The sequence below is a fragment of the Dendrobates tinctorius genome, unplaced genomic scaffold, assembly GCF_039654945.1.
Source record: "Dendrobates tinctorius isolate UK_male_01 unplaced genomic scaffold, ASM3965494v1 ptg000133l, whole genome shotgun sequence".
Classification (NCBI taxonomy): domain Eukaryota; kingdom Metazoa; phylum Chordata; class Amphibia; order Anura; family Dendrobatidae; genus Dendrobates; species Dendrobates tinctorius.
In genome coordinates this window covers 29,089,512-29,111,083 of record NW_027361801.1, presented here as the reverse complement: position 1 = coordinate 29,111,083, position 21,572 = coordinate 29,089,512, and positions in this window count along the sequence as shown.

Below are 21,572 nucleotides of genomic sequence, written 5' to 3'. Positions count from 1 at the left end.
CCTTCCTTGCCAAGCTCTGCCATGTGCCCAAACAGTGTTTTTCCTCCCACATATGGGTTTCAGCCTACTCAGGACAAATTGCAAAACAACTTTTGGGGTCCAAGTTCTCCTGTTACCCTTGGGGAAAAAAATTGGGGGGCAAAAAAATCATTTTTGTGGAAAAAAATATGATTATTTTATTTTTATGGCTCTACGTTGTAAACTTCTGTGAAGCATTTGGGGGTTCAAAGTGCTCACCACACATATAGATAAGTTCCTTGGGGGGTCTAGTTTCCAAAATGGGGTCACTTGTGGGGGTTTCAACAGTTTAGGCACATCAGAGGCTCTCCAAACACAGCATGACACCCTCAGACCATTCCATCAAAGTCTGCATTCCAAAACATCACTACTTCCCTTCCAAGCCCCGGCGTGTGCCCATACAGTAGTTTTCTCCCACATATGGGGTATCAGCGTATTCAGGACAAATTGGACAACAACTTTTAGGGTCCAATTTCTCCTGTTACCCTTGGGAAAATAAAAACATTGGGGACTAAAAGATCATGTCTGTGGAAAAAATATGATTTTTTTTATTTTCACGCCCGGGAGTTACAAACTTCTGTGAAGCACTTGGGGGTTCAAAGTGCTCACCACACATCTAGATAAGTTCCTTGGGGGTAGAGATGAGTGACTTTTGCTTTTTTAGGGTCGAGTCTGGTTTCATGAAACTCGACTTTCTCAAAAGTTGAGTCAAACGAAATCGGTCGACAATAGGGAAAAGTCGGGGTCCGACCGAAACACGAAACCCAATGCAAGTCAATGGGGAAGCAAAGTCGGCAGGGAGTGGAGGACAGTAAACACACCTACAGTGCCCATTTCAATGCCAACAACATCAATTATTATTATTTAAGCGTGGCAACCTTAATTTACTTTATAATAATAGTTACACATTGAAAACTGGGGGTTATTTGACTAAAGTTGTGGGGGGTAGGGCTGGCTCCAGGTTTTCATGTGCCCCGGGCCAAAGAGTGTCAGTGGGACCCTTTAACACATAACACAATTCATGATGCTCCGATACAGCAGAGAAATAGTGGTATAGTACAATGAAAAATACTTCACTTCTTACATTAAATTCAACAATAGTGAAAAAAACGGACAGTATATTACTCCATACAGTATTATGGCCACCACATAGTGCCCCATACAGAATAATGAGCCCCATATATTTCTCCATACAGAATATTTGGTCCCATATTATGTTCCATACAGTATATGATGAGCTCCACATAATGCTGCAGTATATGTTGGTCCCCATGGTTGATGTTCCACTGTCTTATGGGCCCAAATACTGCTCCATATATAATGGGCCCCATTTCTAATGCTCCAGTGAATATTGGGCCCCATAGATGCTGCTCCAGTGTCTGATCTGCCCATTTAGAATTTTCCATTATATGATGGGCCTCATGGAGGATGCTCCAGTGTATGATGGGCCCAAATAATGTTCCATATATAATCTGCCCCATTTAGAATGCTCCAATATATCATGGGCCCCATGGATGATGCTCCAGTGTCTTATGGGCTCAAATAATGCTCCATATATAATGGGCCCCATTTATAATGCTCCAGTGTATAATGGGCCCTGTAAATGCTGCTTCAGTGTCTGATGTCCCTCATTTGGAATGCTCCAGTATATGATGGGCCTCATGGATGATGCTCCAGTGTATGATGGGCCCAAATAATGCTCCATATATAATCTGCCCCATTTAGAATGCTACAGTGTATCATGGGCCCAATGGATGATGCTCCAGTGTATAATGGGCCCCATATCTCATTCTCCAGTGTATAGTGCTCCCCAAAAATTGATTCCAACCTTTAAAAAAATTAAATACCTCTCATCGCTGGGCACTGCTCTACTCTGGACTCCTCAGCGTCAACATCTTCCAGCTCTCTGCACTTGGACTGTTTAGACAGAGGGCATACAGACATGATGTCATCACGCTATCTGACCTGTCAGGAAACGCGGAAGATGTCACGGCGGCGGTGCAGGGAGAGGTAAGTATTGCAAGTGCTGTGGCCCTGAGCAAGCAGGGGGCCCACTTGTGGGCGATGGCACTTTCACAGGGCCCCTCATAGTACGCCGGTGTGTCTGATGGTGAGTGGGCCCTCCCACCGGCAGAGACACTTTTGCGTACTATGAGGGGCCCTGTGCCAGTGCCGTTGCCCACGAGTATGCCTCCCCACCTGCTCAGGGAACCTGCACTTTCATCAGCACCTTCCTCTGTGTCACTGTGTAAGGTGCTATAGTATGTGGGAAGGGGCACCTGAGTTTCATCAGAGTCAGATTCTAGCTCTGTAGAGTGCGAGGGGAATGTAGTGCTGTTGGTGAATGTACCAGCAGAATCATCTAGTAGTGGCTGTGCATCAATGCACTCCATCTCTGATTCAGGTTGGACTGGGAATTCAGGCTTTCACTTGATAACCCAGGCATGGTATGTAAAAACAGCTTCATGGAGTAATCTGAAGTGTGGCCTGCCACATCCTTCACTTTTGGTGGGGGTGAAGGACACAAGGAAAGGGCTGTTCCTGACCAGAAGCCTGCACTGACAACACAGTGCTTGCATTTTTTGCAACTTCAGAAGAGGAGGCGATAGAGCTGGAGGCTGTTTCAGCAATGTAAGCCAAAACCAGTTCCTGATGCTCCGGCTTTAAAAGCGTTTTACCTACTCTGAGAAAAGGGAGCCTTCCAGGCCTTCAGGAGCAAGACCATGCCGCAGTCTCAACCCCTCCTGCCTTACCTGGTATTGTACTTTTGGCACTACCAGCAGATGCACCACCACCACCATCAGTACCAGATAGTCACCCACGCCCACGTACACAGCCTCTTACACCATATGTCCTAATTTTTGTGAAAATGCACCCAAAATACCAGCAGATATATGATACTGTATCAGAAGCGTAGAGCTTTATACAGTGTAGGGGTCATTGTAAATCTCCGTATATATTTCTGTAGTCCCCCTCAGACAGTCACCCAGTAAGGATTTGACCGTAAGACAACATGTCTAACAAAGGTACTGTATCACAAGATAGGAGGTGTATAGAGTATAGGGTAAAATGTTTTTCTCCATATATATTGAATGAGTAAAGCACACACGCTTACTGATTATGGATTATACCATAAGAAAAAATTTAGAACTAAGGTACTGTTTCATCAAATACCAGGTGTATATAGTGTAATCGAAAATGTTAATCTCCCTATTTATTTCTGTAGTCTCATACAAATAGTCAGCATGTATTTCTCCTTTATACCATCCGGCACACGGTAGTGTGTGAGGAGCGCACAGCTCTATATGGTGTGTGAAATAACGAACGTTCGTTCACTGCAGGAAAACAGAATAAAAGTAGGAGTGCTGTGTAAAAGCAGTCACAACAGCTGTGTCCACACAGCAATACTGCTACAAGGCAGGATAATAATCAGCGCTGCTGCACACAAGAAAATTGTCCCTGTCACTGGCAGGCAGCCTAATAACTAGCGCTGCTGCACACTAACAGAACACAACAATTGCGTTCATCGCAAGCACATTGCAACTTCTGTTTACAGGCCTAAGTGTCGCCCAAATCATAAACAGCGTCAGCAACCTCTCCCAACTGTAAAGATGGGCAGAAGAAAAATGGCGGTCGGCGGGGAGGGCTTTTATACACACTTCGTATGTACAGGTGTTGGACAAAATAATGCAAGCAAACTCCTAACGTGTTGACCATATGCTTGGCGTGTCAAGCGAAACTGTCTCCAAAGTAATGACTGCATTTGAAAGAGAAGGAAAAATGTCCGCAGCAAAGCATAGGTCCGGCCAAAAGTCGAAGTTGACTGAGAGAGTTACTGTTGGACTGTAAAGCAAATTTGGAAAGAGGATCGCGAGACCACTGCTCGGAAAATCAATGCAGAGCTCAATGAAAATCTACAGAAGACAGTTTCCCCGAAAAAAGTTTGTCGCGAGCTGCACAAATATGGATTCCACGGAAGAGCTGGAATCGTAAAAATGTTTCTCTCAATGACAAATATTTCCATGTGTTTAGAGTGGTGTAGAAACCTCCAGAATAGGTCTGTCGAGCTGTGAAAACATTTTATATTCTCAGACGAATCATCGTTTACCCTATTTCCGACCTCCGGCCGAGTGTACGTTTGGAGACAGCCTAAAGAAGCATTCCATCCAGACTGCCTTCTCCCAACCGTAAAACATGGCGGATATTCTGTGATGATCTGGGGTGCTATTTTGTTGAGATACGCCGGTCCAATTATATCCCTTCATTGAAGAAGTAACAGCTGCGATTAATTAGGCATTTTGGCCAAAGTTCCAGGTGTCAATGATGCACTGCCAGTGGTGGGTGGAGGAGCACTTTCATGGAAATCAACATCCCTCCAGTCACACACAAACCTTGTACCTGACCTTGGCACGCCAACGTTCTCTCTTGGCCCCTGAGAAGCATCCTCCTCCCCAAAATAATCATCCCCCTCATCCTCCTCCTCTTCCTCTTCCTCCACCTCGTCAAGGTCAGTTGCCCTCGCTGACAATGGCTGACTGTCATCAAGGCTTCCCTCCTCCTCTTCCTCCTCCTCTGCTGCAGATGCCTGATCCTTAATGTGTGTCAAAGTTTGCATGAGCAGACGCATAAGTGGTATGCTCATGCTTATGATGGCGTCGTCTGTGCTTACCAGCCATGTGCATTCCTCAAAACACTGAAGGACTTTACAGAGTTTTTTTTAGCTTTGACCACTGCACACCCGACAATTCCATGGCTTCCCTCAAACTGCCTGCCTGTGTATCCTCCCACAAATGCATTACAGCCTGCCTCTGTTTGTGCAGCCTCTCAACCATGTGCAGGGTGGAGTTCCATCTTGTTGCAACGTCTATGATTAGGCAGTGCTTTGGGAGTTGGAGTGATCACTGCAGCTTCTGCATACGAATGGAGTGTACGGGCGAGTGACGGATGTGCGAGCGCAGTTGTCGCACCTTATTGAGCAGGGCTGTTAACTCTGGATAATTATGTAGGAAACACTGCACCACAAGGTTCAAGGTGTGAGCCAGGCAAGGTATGTGTCTCAGTTTTGCAAGGGATATGGCTGCCACAAAACTCTGGCCATTATCACTGACTACCTTGCCTGGCTCAAGATATAGACTGCCCAGCCATGACTCAGTTTGTCGCTGCAAGTAGTCCACCAGTACCTCCACGGTGGGTCTTTTGTCGCCCAAAGACATCATCTTTAAAACAGCCTGCTGCCACTTACCACTAGCTGTTCGATAGTGGGATGCCCAAAGACATCATCTTTAAAACAGCCTGCTGCCACTTACCACTAGCTGTTTGATAGTGGGACACCTCGTGTGCAACACTGGCAGCTGCGGATGGAGTGCTCGTGCGACAGAGCTCCTTGGACAAGATTTCGCTTCTGGAGGAGGGAGGAATGCCTACAGCCAACTGTTTCCTATACCGTGGGCTAGGCAGCACTGTTCTACCGCCGCTGTCCCCTGTGGAACCAGCATCCAACACATTAACCCAGTGTGCAGTGATGGACACGTAACGGCCCTGGCCTTGCCTACTGGCCCATGCATCTGTTGTGAGGTGCAACTTTAAAGGTCCATCGATAACCTTTGCCTCATCAATAGGATTTTGGGCAAAAAAGTGCAACACCGCACTCTTCCTACTATGGTATACATTTTCAGGGCTTGCACGGTGTGCAAATTTGACCGTCTGGCCAAGCTGTCCTGCAACTCTTTTTGATTTTTTAACAAGTTTTGGTACAGCTATGGGTCTGCCAGATAACCGCTGCTGCGATGTCGAAGCCTGCTGCGGATCCTTCTCCTCTTCTGAGCTATTGCCAGCGGCACCCTCTTCCCCCAATGGATGCCATTCCAGGTCAACAACTGGGTCATCCATCACCTCCTCTTCAATGTCATCTGCACCTTCCTCTGTGTCACCGTGTAAGGTGGTATAGTATGCCGGAAGGGGCACCTGAGTTTCATCAGGGTCTGATTCTGGCTCCCTATACTGCAAGGTAAATGTATTGCTCTGGGTCAATGTACCAGTAGAATCATCTAGCAGTGGCAGTGCATCAGTGCACATGTCAGATTCATCTTGGACTGGGGAATTCAGGATTTGACTTGATAACCCAGGCATGGTATGTGAAAAGAGCTCCACGGAGTAATCTGAAACGTTTTCTGCCGCATCCTTCACTTTTGGTGTGGGTGAAGAACACAAGGAAAGGTGTTGCTCCTGACCAAAAGCCTGCACTGATGACTCAGTGTTTGCAGTTTTTGAAACTTTAGAAGAGGAGGAAATAGAGCTGGAGGCTGTTTCAGAAATGTAAGCCAAAAGCTGTTCCTGATGCTCCGGCTTTAAAAGCGTTTTACCTACTCCCAGAAAAGGGAACCTTAAAAGCCTTCTTGTGTCAGATGATGATGCTGGCTCAACACCTCCTGCCTTATCTGCTATTGTGCTTTTGACATAACCAGCAGATGCCCCAACACCACCATCCGTACCAGCTGTGCCCCCCCACCCACGTACGTGGCCTCTTCCACAAGACTTCCTCATGTTTGGAAAAATGTACCAAAAATACCAGCAGAGGTATGGTACTGTATGAGAAGCGGACAGCTCTGTACGGTGTATGGATGGAAAATTTGAATTATCCATCTATTTTTTAACAGAGTCACACACAGACGCTGTCTCTGTATCGATTTGACCGTAATCAAACAGCAGATATGGGATACTGCTTGACAAGCGGACAGCTCTATACAGTGTATGGATGAAAATTTGAATTATCTGTCTATTTTTTAACGGAGTCACACACAGACGCTGTCTCTGTTTCAATTTGACCGTAATCAAACAGCAGATATGGGGTACTGTTTGACAAGCGGACAGCTCTATACAGTGTATGGATGGAAAATTTGAATTATCTGTCTATTTTTTAATGGAGTCACAGACAGACGCTTTCTCTGTAGCGATTTGACCGTATTCAAACAGCAGATATGTGATACTGTTTGACAGTGGACAGCTCTATACGGTGTATGGATGGAAAAATTAAAATCTCTGTCTATCTTTGTACGGAGTCACACACAGATAGCATGTATTTGTCCATGATACCCGCCAGTGCACGGTAGTGTGTGAGGAGAGTACACCTCTATACGGTGTGTGAAAAAATGAACGCTCGCTAACTGTGCAGACAAAAGGAATAAAAGTATTTTTGCTTTAAAAAAGCAGTCTGCACAGCAGTGTGCAAACAGCAATGCAGCTATCAGGTAGCCTTATAAGGCAGCCTAATAACCACCAGAGCTGCTGCACACAAAAATATCCTCCCCTGTCACTGCACACTAACTGTTGTGTTAACAGTGAAAAACGCTATCAGCAGAAGCAGATTTTTTTTGTTTCCTGCCTAAACACTCTCACTATTGAGAACGAGCAGCAGCAACCTCTCCCTATGCTAAGATTGGCAGAAGTAAGATGGTGGTCGGCGTTCAGGGCTTTTATAGCCACTGTGACACCACTCAAAGCCAGCCAATCACTGCAATGCCCATATACAGTGGGGAAAAAAAGTATTTAGTCAGTCAGCAATAGTGCAAGTTCCACCACTTAAAAAGATGAGAGGCGTCTGTAATTTACATCATAGGTAGACCTCAACTATGGGAGACAAACTGAGAAAAAAAAATCCAGAAAATCACATTGTCTGTTTTTTTTTCATTTTATTTGCATATTATGGTGGAAAATAAGTATTTGGTCAGAAACAAGCAATCAAGATTTCTGGCTCTCACAGACCTGTAACTTCTTCTTTAAGAGTCTCCTCTTTCCTCCACTCATTACCTGTAGTAATGGCACCTGTTTAAACTTGTTATCAGTATAAAAAGACACCTGTGCACACCCTCAAACAGTCTGACTCCAAACTCCACTATGGTGAAGACCAAAGAGCTGTCAAAGGACACCAGAAACAAAATAGTAGCCCTGCACCAGGCTGGGAAGACTGAATCTGCAATAGTCAACCAGCTTGGAGTGAAGAAATCAACTGTGGGAGCAATAATTAGAAAATGGAAGACATACAAGACCACTGATAATCTCCCTCGATCTGGTGCTCCACGCAAAATCCCACCCCGTGGGGTCAGAATGATCACAAGAACGGTGAGCAAAAATCCCAGAACCACGCGGGGGGACATAGTGAATGAACTGCAGAGAGCTGGGACCAATGTAACAAGGCCTACCATAAGTAACACACTACGCCACCATGGACTCAGATCCTGCAGTGCCAGACGTGTCCCACTGCTTAAGCCTGTACATGTCCGGGCCCATCTGAAGTTTGCTAGAGAGCATTTGGATGATCCAGAGGAGTTTTAGGAGAATGTCCTATGGTCTGATGAAACCAAACTGGAACTGTTTGGTAGAAACACAACTTGTCGTGTTTGGAGGAAAAAGAATACTGAGTTGCATCCATCAAACACCATACCTACTGTAAAGCATGGTGGTGGAAACATCATGCTTTGGGGCTGTTTCTCTGCAAAGGGGCCAGGACGACTGATCCGGGTACATGAAAGAATGAATGGGGCCATGTATCGTGAGATTTTGAGTGCAAACCTCCTTCCATCAGCAAGGGCATTGAAGATGAAACGTGGCTGGGTCTTTCAACATGACAATGATCCAAAGCACACCGCCAGGGCAACGAAGGAGTGGCTTCATAAGAAGCATTTCAAGGTCCTGGAGTGGCCTAGCCAGTCTCCAGATCTCAACCCTATAGAAAACCTTTGGAGGGAGTTGAAAGTCCGTGTTGCCAAGCGAAAAGCCCAAAACATCACTGCTCTAGAGGAGATCTGCATGGAGGAATGGGCCAACATACCAACAACAGTGTGTGGCAACCTTGTGAAGACTTACAGAAAACGTTTGACCTCTGTCATTGCCAACAAAGGATATATCACAAAGTATTGAGATGAAATTTTGTTTCTGACCAAATACTTATTTTCCACCATAATATGCAAATAAAATGAAAAAAAAACAGACAATGTGATTTTCTGGATTTTTTTTTCTCAGTTTGTCTCCCATAGTTGAGGTCTACCTATGATGTAAATTACAGACGCCTCTCATCTTTTTAAGTGGTGGAACTTGCACTATTGCTGACTGACTAAATACTTTTTTTCCCCACTGTATAAGATGGTGGTGGCCGCTGCCTATGTCATTGCGTTGCCTACAGTGTGCGTCATTGATCATTGGCTGAGAAAAGGTGCTGGAAGCATGATGGGAAATACGACTTTGGCCCGCGGGTCGGCGACCTTATGGCCGACCTCACGCTATGGTCAGGTTTCGATCAGCGAAACCCGACTTCACCAAAAGTCGGCGACTTTTGAATTTGACCGACCCGTTTCGCTCAACTCTACATGGGGGGTTTAGTTTCCAAAACTGTGTTATTTGTGGGGGTTTTCCACTGTTTTTGAACATCAGAGACTTTCCAAATGCAACATGGCGTCCAATCTCAAGTCCAGCCAAAAAAGTCAAATGGCGCTGCTTCCCTTCCAAGCTCTGCCATGCGCCCAAATAGTTGTTTACCCCCACATATGGGGTATTAGTATACTCAGGACAAATTGCACAATAACATTTGGGTTCCTGTTACCTTTGGGAAAATAAAAATTGGGGGTGAAAAGATTATTTTTGTGGAAAAAATATGATTTTGTAATTGCATAGCTGTACGTTATAAACTTCTGTGAAACCCTTGAGGCTTCAAAGTTCTCACCACATATCTAGATAAGTTCCTTGGGGGGTCTAGTTTGCAAAATAGTGTCACATATGGGGGGTTTCCACTGTTTTGGCACATCAGGGGTTTTCCAAACGTGACATGGCGTCCCATCTCAATTCTAGACAAAAAAGTCAATTGACGCTGCTTCCCTTCCGAGCTCTGCTATGCGCCCAAATAGTTGTTTACCCCCACATATGGGGTATCAGCGTACTCAGGACAAATTGCACAAAACTTTTGGGGTCCTGTTACCCTTGGAAAAATAAAAATTTGGGGTGAAAAGATCATTTTTGTGGAAAAAATATGATTTTGTAATTGCACAGCTGTACGTTATAAACTTCTGTGAAACCCTTGAGGGTTCAAAGTTCTCACCACATATCTAGATAAGTTCCTTGGGGGGTCTAGTTTGCAAAATAGTGTCACATATGGGGGGTTTCCACTGTTTTGGCACATCAGGGGCTCTCCAAATGTGACATGGCATCCGATCTGAATTCCAGCTAATTTTGCAGTGAAAAAGTTAAACGGTGCTCGTTTCCTTCCGAGCTCTGCCATGCACCAATTCAGTGATTCCACCTCACATATCAGGTATCAGCGTATTCAGGACAAATTGCACAATAACTTTTGCAGTCCAATTTCTCCTGTTACCCTTGGTCAAATGAAAAAAATTGGACCTGAAGTAATTTTTTTGTGAAAAAAAGTTAAATATTCATTTTTTTAAACAATCAAAAAATTCTTGTGAAGCACCTGAAGGGTTAATAAACTTCCTGAATGTGGTTTTGAGCACCTTGAGGGGTGCAGTTTTTAGAATGGTTCACTTTTGGGTATTTTCTATGACATAGGCCTCTCAAAGTGACTTCAAATGTGATGTGGTTCCTAAAAATAAAATGGTGTTGTAAAAATGAGAAATCTCTGGTCAAATTTTAACCCTTATAACTTCCTAACAAGAAAAAGTTTTGGTTCCCAAATTTTGCTTATGTAAATTAAACATGTGGGAAATGTTATTTATTAAGTTTTTTGTAAGTTATATCTCTGTGATTTAAGGGTATAAAAATTCAAATTTGGAAAATTGAGCAATTTTTTCAAAATTTTCACCAAATTTCTGTTTTTTTCACAAATAAATGCAAGTTATATCAATGAAATTTTACCACTATCATGAAGTACAATATGTCACAAGAAAACAGTGTCAGAATTATCGGGATCCATGGAAGTGTTCCAAACTTATTACCTCATAAAGGGACAATGGTCAGAATTTTAAAAATTGTCCCGTCATTAACGTGCAAACCACCCTCAGGGGTAAAGGGGTTAAAGGGCTTAGACAATTTATCATTATTATTATAGATATGTTGGGGACATGATTTTGTAGCACATAGAATGTAGTACAGATGCTCTTCCTGCACTAATTTAGGCTGCCTAGCTTAAAGGGAACCTGTCAGCAGGATTGTGCACAGTAACCTACAGACAGTGATTTGTTGGTGCCATTATACTGATTTAAATGATACATTGGTTGATGAAATCCATCCTGTGGTTGTTCTTTAATCTTAATTTTCAGTTTTTAGTTAAAGATATGCTTGTGCCCCGGGTTAGGCCTGGAGGGGGACGGTCTTCATGTGGTGCTCTGATTACGTATTCATAATGCAGACTGCTGACAGGTCACAGATCCCTCAGTGACCCGCCTCCTAGTTTGCATAATGAATACCTGTACACCGTAAATAGGGATGAGCGAAAGTGCAAGGTGATACTCGTATATCATTCACGTGTCTGGGGGCTCTGATGTACTCGCTACTCGGCGAACATTAGCAGTACCTCAGTGAAGGCAGTTGGATCAACTCGCTTACACTTTCACATGATCCTCTGTCTCTGTCACCAGACATTTGTTCTGTGCTGTTACCTGGTGCTTTGACACCTATATGGTATATACTTTTGTCCATTAATTATAATTTTATGGTAACATTCATTCCTGTTACCCGCACTAGCAATTTACTTACTAGTAAATATTCTGTACAACTCTGCCTATTATCTTTTACAAATGTATATGATATTTTCCGTACTGTGTATATCATTTTGACACTTTTTTGCCCAACTTCATTATTATTATTGTCCTGCATTTGTGTCCTTTTTGTCATAATTTTATATTTTACCTCATTCATTGTGGTTTGTCCTGTTATTTTTACCTGACTTACAAACTGATTTCTCTCTTTACAATATTTTGGATTGTATGGTTGGCTTTTTTTGCTCTCTTTCTCCTTGTATTTTTCTGACTGTCCACATATCATCACTCAGGTCCGGCTTCTTGGTTGCAGGGGTATTACTTCTATTCTATTAATTTTACCTAAGTACTATAGACACCCTATTACCGCTAAGCATCCCTTTGTTGCTTTTATTTGAAACACTCCAAAAAAAGCATTTAAAAGTTTAGCAGAGTTAAATTTCTCACTCATGCACTATTCCATGGTGTTAGGTACATTTGTGTGATCTATAAAACTGAAAAAAAAATTACAGGCTTAATTAATCTCAACCATACAGTATAACATGGTCTGGGGTACATTTCTGTGATATATAACACTGCAAAGAAAGTGTTAAAATATTTTGATTGGTTAAATTTATGACCCATACAGTATTACATGCTTTGTGGTATATTTCTATAGAATATACACTCCAAAAAAGCATTGAAACATTTTTCTGGACTGAATTTGATTGTCATGATACACTTTTGCATTCTTTCTGCTATATTGTGGTAATATTAAACTCCACAAAAATGCTTTGACTGCTGAAAGTGACCAATTTTTTCCTTTTATTAAAAATAAACTTGGTTTTAAGAGACCTAGCATTTGCAAAATGCGTAAGGCGTTAGTTAAGGAATGGGGAACTGGAAGTGCTGATGATGGTGAAGCAAATGCCGAGGACGTGGGGCAGGTGCCACTACACATGTTGCTGGAGCACAAGATACAAGTCCATCCACGACACATAGGTTGCTGTCTCACTTTGTATGGAGGACAGTACAACACTTTTGAACCCAGAGCAGTGTGAACATGTGGTCAGTTGGATAGCAGATAATGATTCCAGTATGCTTGATGGGACAAGACTAACTAGCCTATAGTCTGAGTCACTTAGTCATCACCCTGATCCTCCTTTTTGCCACCATGCTGAAGCCCAGGATACTAGTGATTCCACACAATAACACTCCAAAAAGCTCTTTACAACAATATTTCTTGATTTTGGCCTCTCAACCTGCATGTTTCAAGAGGGATAGGAAGATATTCTGTTTAGCGATGCAAAAAACTTAGAGCAGCCTTGCCCACAAGAACATAATGTGGGGAACGGCAAGTTTTGGCTAAAGAGGAAAATGATGATGAGACACAATTGCCGCTAAGTGTTGCTGTTGTTAATTAATCAAGTCAGGAGGACCACGGTGTGGGGATGGAAGACAAGGTGGTGAGAGGGAGGGATCAGCAGCACAGGAATAGGCAGGATGAGGCAGTGGGGAGACAAGAGGGAGAAAGTGGGAAACTGTTATGCAGAGCAGCAATACTCCTGAATTTCTACTTCAAAAAATTTAGTGTTCCCAGTCAGGGACTTTTTTTAATGACAGTTCTGAGACAAACAAAATTGATATTTGCAACTTGTGTCATGCCAAGATCAGCAGGGGCCTGACCACTAAGAGCCTAACATCACACATGGCAAGGCACATGCCATCAAAGCACCCAACTCGGTTGTCTGAATGCCTGGGTGTACGATTGGTGCCAGCAAGTGACACCACAGTCCCTTCCTCTGTCCTAGGTGCTTCCCAATCCCCCGTTAATGACACTGGTGCAGATGCCTTTCACCCTGCACCTGTCCTGCACATTCTGAGGCACAATTATTTTTAACTTCATAATCCTTGTGTTGAGCTGTCCTTACTCCAGGCCTTGGAACAAAAAAGAGAGTTCTCAGCCACCCACCCATAGGCCCAAACTTTAAACGGGCACATTTTCAAGCTGCATGCCATGCAAACATTGCTATTTCGGCTCATAGTCATGGAGGATTTTTGCTGACTCAATGCAGCACCTATCCCTTGTTACTCTGTCCCAAGGTGCCACATTTTATCTTGGTGTGGCATCCTCGTTTTTTACCAGCATGTGTTCCAGAACATCACTTGTGCCCTTACCAATGCACCTACTGGCATTGCCCACTTAATGACCGACATGTGGACAAGCACTTGTTGCCAGAGACACTACATTTCTCTAATGGCACACATGAAGGCTGGGGCAGAGTCACACCCTGGCATGGTACATGTGCTCCCAACACCGAGGGTTGCTGGCCCTGCTTCAAACAGGGTTTACTCCCCCTTTTACACCATTTCCTGCACCCCCTCCTGCTCCTCTGCATCCACTACTTCTGATGTGCTTTTCCAGAGGACATCATCCACATCAGCTGGAAGCTCTGCAGCACTGTCTCAGTGAAGCAGCAACAGCTTCTGCTTAAGCTAATTTGTGTAGAAAACAAACGAAACACTATGACAGAGTTATTTAACGGAATATCATACCAGACAGATCTGTGGCTTTTGCTACTGAACCTCTGACCAGGCATGGTCCTGTTTGATAATTAATCACCCTTTGGATACCAATAATGAATATTAGGCTCCAAAACAATGATACTTTAAATAATTCAAATATTTATTAATTGAGCAACAATTATAAAACTCATATATAAACAGAGAGATGTGTATCCAAAATAGAAGAGGGAACAAATATAGCCCTAGTGTGATAACTTCTGGAGTGGACCCTCTGGGTCATGACACCAGCCCACCCAGGGCAAGCTGACCTAGTGAGCCTATACAGGGAGTGTCAGGGGAAGGCCACGGGGGGCAAGGTACCATGACTGCGGGACCAGGTGGTCGGCTCACAGAAGACACGAGTGAGTGTTTCTAGCAAGGTGCAACAGGAAATGCACAGAATGTAAGAACATGCAAGGCGTGGACGTAGGGGCACACAGGGTATAGGATAGAACAGGGCATGTGTACGGGAGTAAGGAAGGTTCAGGACAGTACAAGACGAGTACACGGGAGTGCGCTGGATACTGGTTAGTGAACGGGAGCACGTATGACGCGCACAGACAAGCACGACCGGGTGCGGGTAAAGCAGGGCACATGCAAGGAGCATGCCAGAGTACAAGGCTAGGTAGTGCGCATGCTGGGAAGCACGCCAGAGCACAGGGTTAGAAATAGCGCATGCTGGGAAACACACCAGAGCACAGAGTTAGACAGAGCACATGTTGGGTAACATGTCAGAGCACAAGGCAAGGCAGAAAGTGTGCTAAGAAGCATGACAGGACACAAGGCAGGAGCTGAGCGTGTGCTAAGGAGCACGAGAGAGCGCAGAGCATGTGCTAAGAAGCACAGCAGAGCACAGAGCAGAGCATGTGCTAATAAGCACGGCAGAGCACAAGGCAGAGGCAAAGTGTGTGCTAAGGAGCATGACAGAACACAGAGCACAGTGTGTGCTAATAAGCACGGTAAAGCAAAGTAAAGAGGATCTGTACAGGGAGCGACCGAGCAGGGACCAAGTGGGCCTAGCAGGGAAGCACAACAATAATCAGGCACCTCACATAGGAAGAGGCAGCCTGATATAGGGCAAGAGCACTGGGACTTCTAGGTTAAGTCCTCCAGGACGATAGAGATGATGTGGCTGCAGTCAGAGCAGAGAAGGGCACGCATGTGCGCTGGGCATAGGCATGCAGCCACAGGATCAAGTGTGAGAGGTGCATGTGCACACCAGATGAGATTCCCAGAGCGTCAGTGGCACTGGAAGTGGTGATGTCGGGCGAGGAGTCCCAACACCGAGTGAGCGCGGCGTAACACCTATAATGTTGCGCTGTGCTTTATCAGTGTTAGTGGTCTACACATGAGGTTGTCACATGCTTTAAATTCCTGTCCTTGGTGTTTCTGCCCACTTTCATAGCAGGCTTCTTACAAGTGAATAGGTCTGGCTTATGCATTTTGCATATTTCTCATTGTTGTATGTAATGCTAGCTACTTAGGCTGAATTAAGATGCCTTGTTCATTGTCTATGCGCATATTTTGTACAGTTCCAAATGTTTACATTTTAAAGGGCTGCATGTCCTATTGAGATGTATTTCGGATACCCTAGGGCTTTATTTGGTCCCTCTTCTATTTTGGATACCCACCTCACTGTTTATATATGAGTTTTATAATTGTTGATCATTTAATAAAAATTTTAATTACCGTATATACTCGTGTATAAGCTGACTCGTGTATAAGCCGACCCTCCTAATTTTGGCACAAAAACTGGGAAAACTTATTTATTATAAGCCTAGGGTGGAAAGTGCAGCAGCTACTGGTAAATTTCAAAAATAAAAATATATACCAATAAAAGTAAAATTAATTGCGACATCAGTAGGTTAAATGTTTTTGAATATCCATATTGAATCAGGAGCCCCATACAGTATAATGCTCCATACAGTTCATGATGGCCCCATAAGATTCTCCATCCAAAATATGCTCCATATAATGCTGCACAAAGATTAATAATGGCCCCATAAAATGATCCATAGAATAATATGCCCCATATGCTGCTCCATAAAGGTTATGGCCCCATAAGATGCCCCATAGATTATGCCTCCATAAGATACTCCATAGATTATGCCCAAATAAGATGCTCCATAAATTATGCCCCCATAAGGTGCTCCATAAGATGCTCCATAGATTATGCCCCCATAAAAAGCTCCATAGATTATGCCCCATATGCTGCCCCATAAGATGCTCCATAGATTATGCCCCCATATGCTACCCCATAGATTATGCCCCATATGCTGCTCCATAGATTATGCCCCCATATGCTGCCCCATAAGATGCTCCATAGATTATGCCCCCATAAGATGCTCCATAGATTATGACCCCATAACATGCTCCATAGATTATGCCCCCATAAGATGCTCCATAGAATATGCCCCATATGCTGCCCCATAAAATGCTCCATAGATTATGCCCCCATATGCAGCCCCATAGATTATGCCCCATATGTTGCTCCATAGATTATGCCCCATATGCTGCCCCATAGATTATGCCCCATATGCTGCTCCATAGATTATGCCCCATAAGATGCTCCATAGATTATGCCCCCATAAGATGCTCCATAGATTATGCCCCCATAAAATGCTCCATAGATTTTGCCTCCATAGGATGCTCCATAGATTATGCCCCCATATGCTGCTGCTGCAAAAAAATGACATACTCACCTCTCCATCACTGGGGGCCAGGTGCCGGTGTCACCACTGGCTCAAGGCCCCGGTACCTTAGATATTCACCTGTCCCCAGTCCAATGCTGCATGCTGCTGCCTGCCGCATTCTTTGTCAGTGACTGTTCAGGCAGCAGAGGGCACGGCACCCACTAACTACGTCACCGAACCCTCTTTTGTCTGAATGTCACTAACAGAGGACGCGGCAGACAGTGGCAAGCAGCGTAGGAACGGGGACAGGTGAATATTGCATATACTTACCCTCTCCTGGCACGGTCTCTGCAGCCCCGCTTCTCCCACGGTCTCCGTTCCTACCTGCAGCGGTCATGTGGTACCGCTTAAAACCTATTATCTACCAAAGTCCTTTTTTGGGACGCCTAATCTTTTGCTTCTAGCAATAAGATTTTATAATTAGGTCCAATTTTTTTGTGTTGTGTTTGTAAAATGAATGTTTTCAAAACAGGAAATCATGTCATTGACATTTTTAATTGAATATTCTTCCACCCAGAGAGCTTTCAAAGCACCTATTTTCGAGGTTTTTTCAAAATTAGGATCATAAGCTGAAATTATTATTTAAAATCACAGTTCTGTGATCACAAAGTTATTAGAACTATTGTTTATACTTGAAGGAAGGTATATAATGCAATGGCATTGATGTAGATTTACCAAGGCCAGAGTTATATTCAAGTGAAATTGCCATCCCATTTTTGGGACATTTTTGATGTTTTTTTTACATGGAAATTTTTGTTTGATTCACTAGTTTTTATACATAACCCTAAATCATTTACAACTGATATGGCAGGCAGAGGTCTTTTCGCTTCATTTCTTCCTTCTTACCAGATAGTCTGGAAATCCCTCTCCCATCCACCCCCTTCCCCAGTACCTTTCTGACTATATATGCTTTGTGAAACCTGATATCTCAGCTGTACTGGAGACACTCAGGAGAAAAGACCCTGTAACTTGCTGGCTTGTCAGACATTGTTTACGATCACATCACAGTATATAAGGTTGGTATTTTATGTTTTTATTCATCACAATTGTTTATTTAGCTTGTTTTATGAATGGACTAGCTGAAGAGCCCGGCACTGCCCGGGCATAGTAACTAACTGTGGTTAGTTATAGCAAATTATAATTATCCTCCATCCCTTAGTCCCGTGCCCATATACCCATCATACATATCCACGATCCCATAGGCCCGTGCCCATATACCCATCATACATATCCTCCATCCCATAGTCGAGTGTCCATATACCCATCACACATCCTCCATCCCATAGTCCCAAGCCCATATACCCATCACACATCCTCCATCTATCCCATAGTCCCATGCCCATATACCCATCATACATATTCGCCATCCCATAGTTGAGTGCTCATATACCCATCACACATCCTTCATCTCATAGTCCCATGCCCATATACCATCATACATATCCTCCATCCCATGGTCCCGTGCCCATATACCCATCATACATAACCTCCATCCCATAGTCCAGTGCCCATATACCCATCACACATCCTCCATCCCATAGTCAACCATTATGACATCATAATGAGCGTTGGGGCTTGCAACCTATGATGACATCAGCATCGCATGGCAACTATTATGACATCATAATGAGGGGCCGGGCTTGATACATACACACTTTTTCCCCATTATATAGATAGGGGCAAATTTGTTTGGTGAATTGGAACGCGCAGGGTTAAAATTTCGCCTCACAATATAGCCTAGGACACTCTCGGGGTCCAGACGTGTGACTGTGCCAAATTTTGTGGCTGTAGCTGCGACGGTGCGGATGCCAATCCCGGACATACACACATACACACATACATACATACATACATACATACATACACACACTTGAGCTTTATATATTTAGATAGTGAAATGTGAAATACATTTATATATATATATTTAAAATAATAATATATATTTTTATCTATAGTTTTCTAAATGTTACTATACTAATTTTTGTTTTTGTTGTATCAGCAGTAAGAACATGGCATATCGATATAAAAAAGAACTTACTGTTGATGAAATACTAGGTTATCTTGAGGAATTAGATGACCAAGAAGAGGAAGTTTCTGATGTTGAAGTAGTGATTGTGCCCCCTGACCCTGATGAGGCAACTGATGAGGCAGATTTTCAGGAAAATGCGCTTCTTGCTCATGAAATGAATGATGTAGCAGGGACTTTGGAGGTATTGCACACTTCAACAGAAATTGAAGATGCTCCTGAGGTGGCGTCAACTGAGAATTTACCATCCACCTCAGCAGGAACTTCAAGTACCAGTAGCAGAAAACGACCAAGGAATCAATCTTCAAAACCAGTTGTGAGCAAGAAAAAAAATGCAACAGAAATATTACAATGTGCAGCAACTCCAAAATGGAAAAAATGTCAACCAACATATGAAAGCAGTGCGGACCAGGATACGTCCGAAATACAGTAAGCAACATTTGTGACCTTTTAGAAAATAAAAATGTATTTGAAGAGTTTTTTCCCATGATGTTATGGATATTATTTTGACCCAAAGCATGCTATATGCAAACCAAAAAAATAAACCCTCCTTTTCCATCAGCGAGGAAGAATTACAAGTTTTTTTTAGGCATATTATTACTGTCTGGATATCATTCTCTCCCCCAAGAGGACATGTACTGGGAACAAGCTCAAGATGTGGGAGTTCCATTGGTGTAGAAAGCAATGTCAAAGAACCGTTTTAGGGAAATTAAAAAATATATACACCTAAATGACAATTCTAAAATTGACAAGTCTGACAAGATGTACAAAGTTAGTTTATTCTTTGAAGTGCTGGGGAAAGAATTCCTTGTTTGCATAATAGTTTGTAAGCAAAAAATGCAAAAAAATAAAGTTGAATAAGTTCTATCTTTTCTGAGTTCTTGCTATCACTTTCTGCCAATGTCCCAAAATTGGGACGCCCTTTTCTGAAAAATCCGTACTTGTAAAAATTTGTCAAATTATGTTTCTGATTCATTAGGACCCAAATCATTAAAAATCTGTCATTTAAAAAAAAAAAAATGAAAATTGCTAATTTGGCAAGTAATTGGCTAAAGTCATAAATATGCACATATTCATGACTTTAATGAGCTGTACCACGTGACCACTGAAGGAAGGAAGACTGTGGGAGAAGCGGGGAGGCTGCAGAGATGTGCTGGGGGGTCATTATGATCTGACACCCCGGGTCCACCTCCCCCGCCGACCGCTGACTCGCATATAAGCCGAGAGGGGGACTTTCAGCCCCAAAAAATGGGCTGAAAATCTCGGCTTATACGCGAGTATATACGGTATTTAAAGTACCATTGCTTTGGAGCCTAATTTTCATTATTGGTATCCAAAGGGTGATTAATTATCTAGGATTTTTGGTACATACCTTTGTGGTTTATTGGTTATTTAACCTGGGACATAAATTGTGATTAATGACCCTGTTTGATAATGGGTGTAACCTGGTGGCAGCTGTGAAGCTCTGCAAGCTCACACATGTACCATGCTTGGCAGCTTAACAGTTTCTGAAAACCTACCCAGATTTGCCAGAGCTTCTTGTCAAGGTAAGCAGCTTAAGAGTCCATTTTTGCAAGTCGGCTACAGCTGCCTCCACTCTGGAAGTACTACAGTAGCGCATGCAGGTGCCAGCTCACCGACTTGTGTGTGACATGCCCAAGCTCTGTACATGCTGGCAAGGCTTTGTGAGCAACAGAGACCAGTTGATGAGTGCAAGCTCCAACATGCCTGTCAGTATTCTGGCCAGCATCTGCACATAACAACTGAAGAGTGGGCATGTGTCGTGAATTCACTTTCTGGCCTACCTCTGATTACTGGTGAAGGTAGTGGAGATGGTTATATTGACAGAGGGGTCACGAGTTCTCTTTATGGGCTCCCTCTGGTGGTTACAGGAGGTAATGGAGCTGATCTATTTAAAAGGGGCCTGCCGCCAGATAGTGAGGTGGACGATTGGACATTGGGAGTTTCTGACTGGATTTAAGACAGCCGACTCCCTCTATCCCTGCTGGTGATTTTTTCCTGCCTCCTGAGGTCATAGTTTCCAGCTCAGTCCCTGCATGCTCCAGCTAAGTGTTCTTTTGCTATTGTTCACATTTGATTTGGTTTTGTCTAGTTCAGTTTTGTGTGGTCAGCCAGCCCCAGCTGGGGCTGTGCTGAATTTCCATACTTATGTTACTGTTTGTACCAGTTTGTTTTTGTCCCTTATAAGATTGGCCTCTCTTTGCTCTGCTTTCAGAATATACCAGAGTGCTGATATAGTGGGTGAAGTCTAGTGACTTCAGCATTTTTTCTATCAGACATGTTGGGCATTTTTTTGCATGGTTTTTTGCGTGATTGTCGACAGAGTCTTTCCTTTCCTGTCCTGTCTAGTTAGTTTGGGCCCCATCGTTTGCTCAGCCTATTTTCCTACCTGCATTTGTGTTTTCACCTTGTCTCACCAACAGTATATGTTTGGGGGCTATCTATTCCTTTGGGGTCTGCTCTGGGGCAGTTTAGATTTCTCCTTTCTTACTTTAGGCTTATTTAGTTCTCCGGCTGTGTTGAGGCATCTAGAATCATCATAGGTAAGCTCCAGGGCTACTGCTAGTT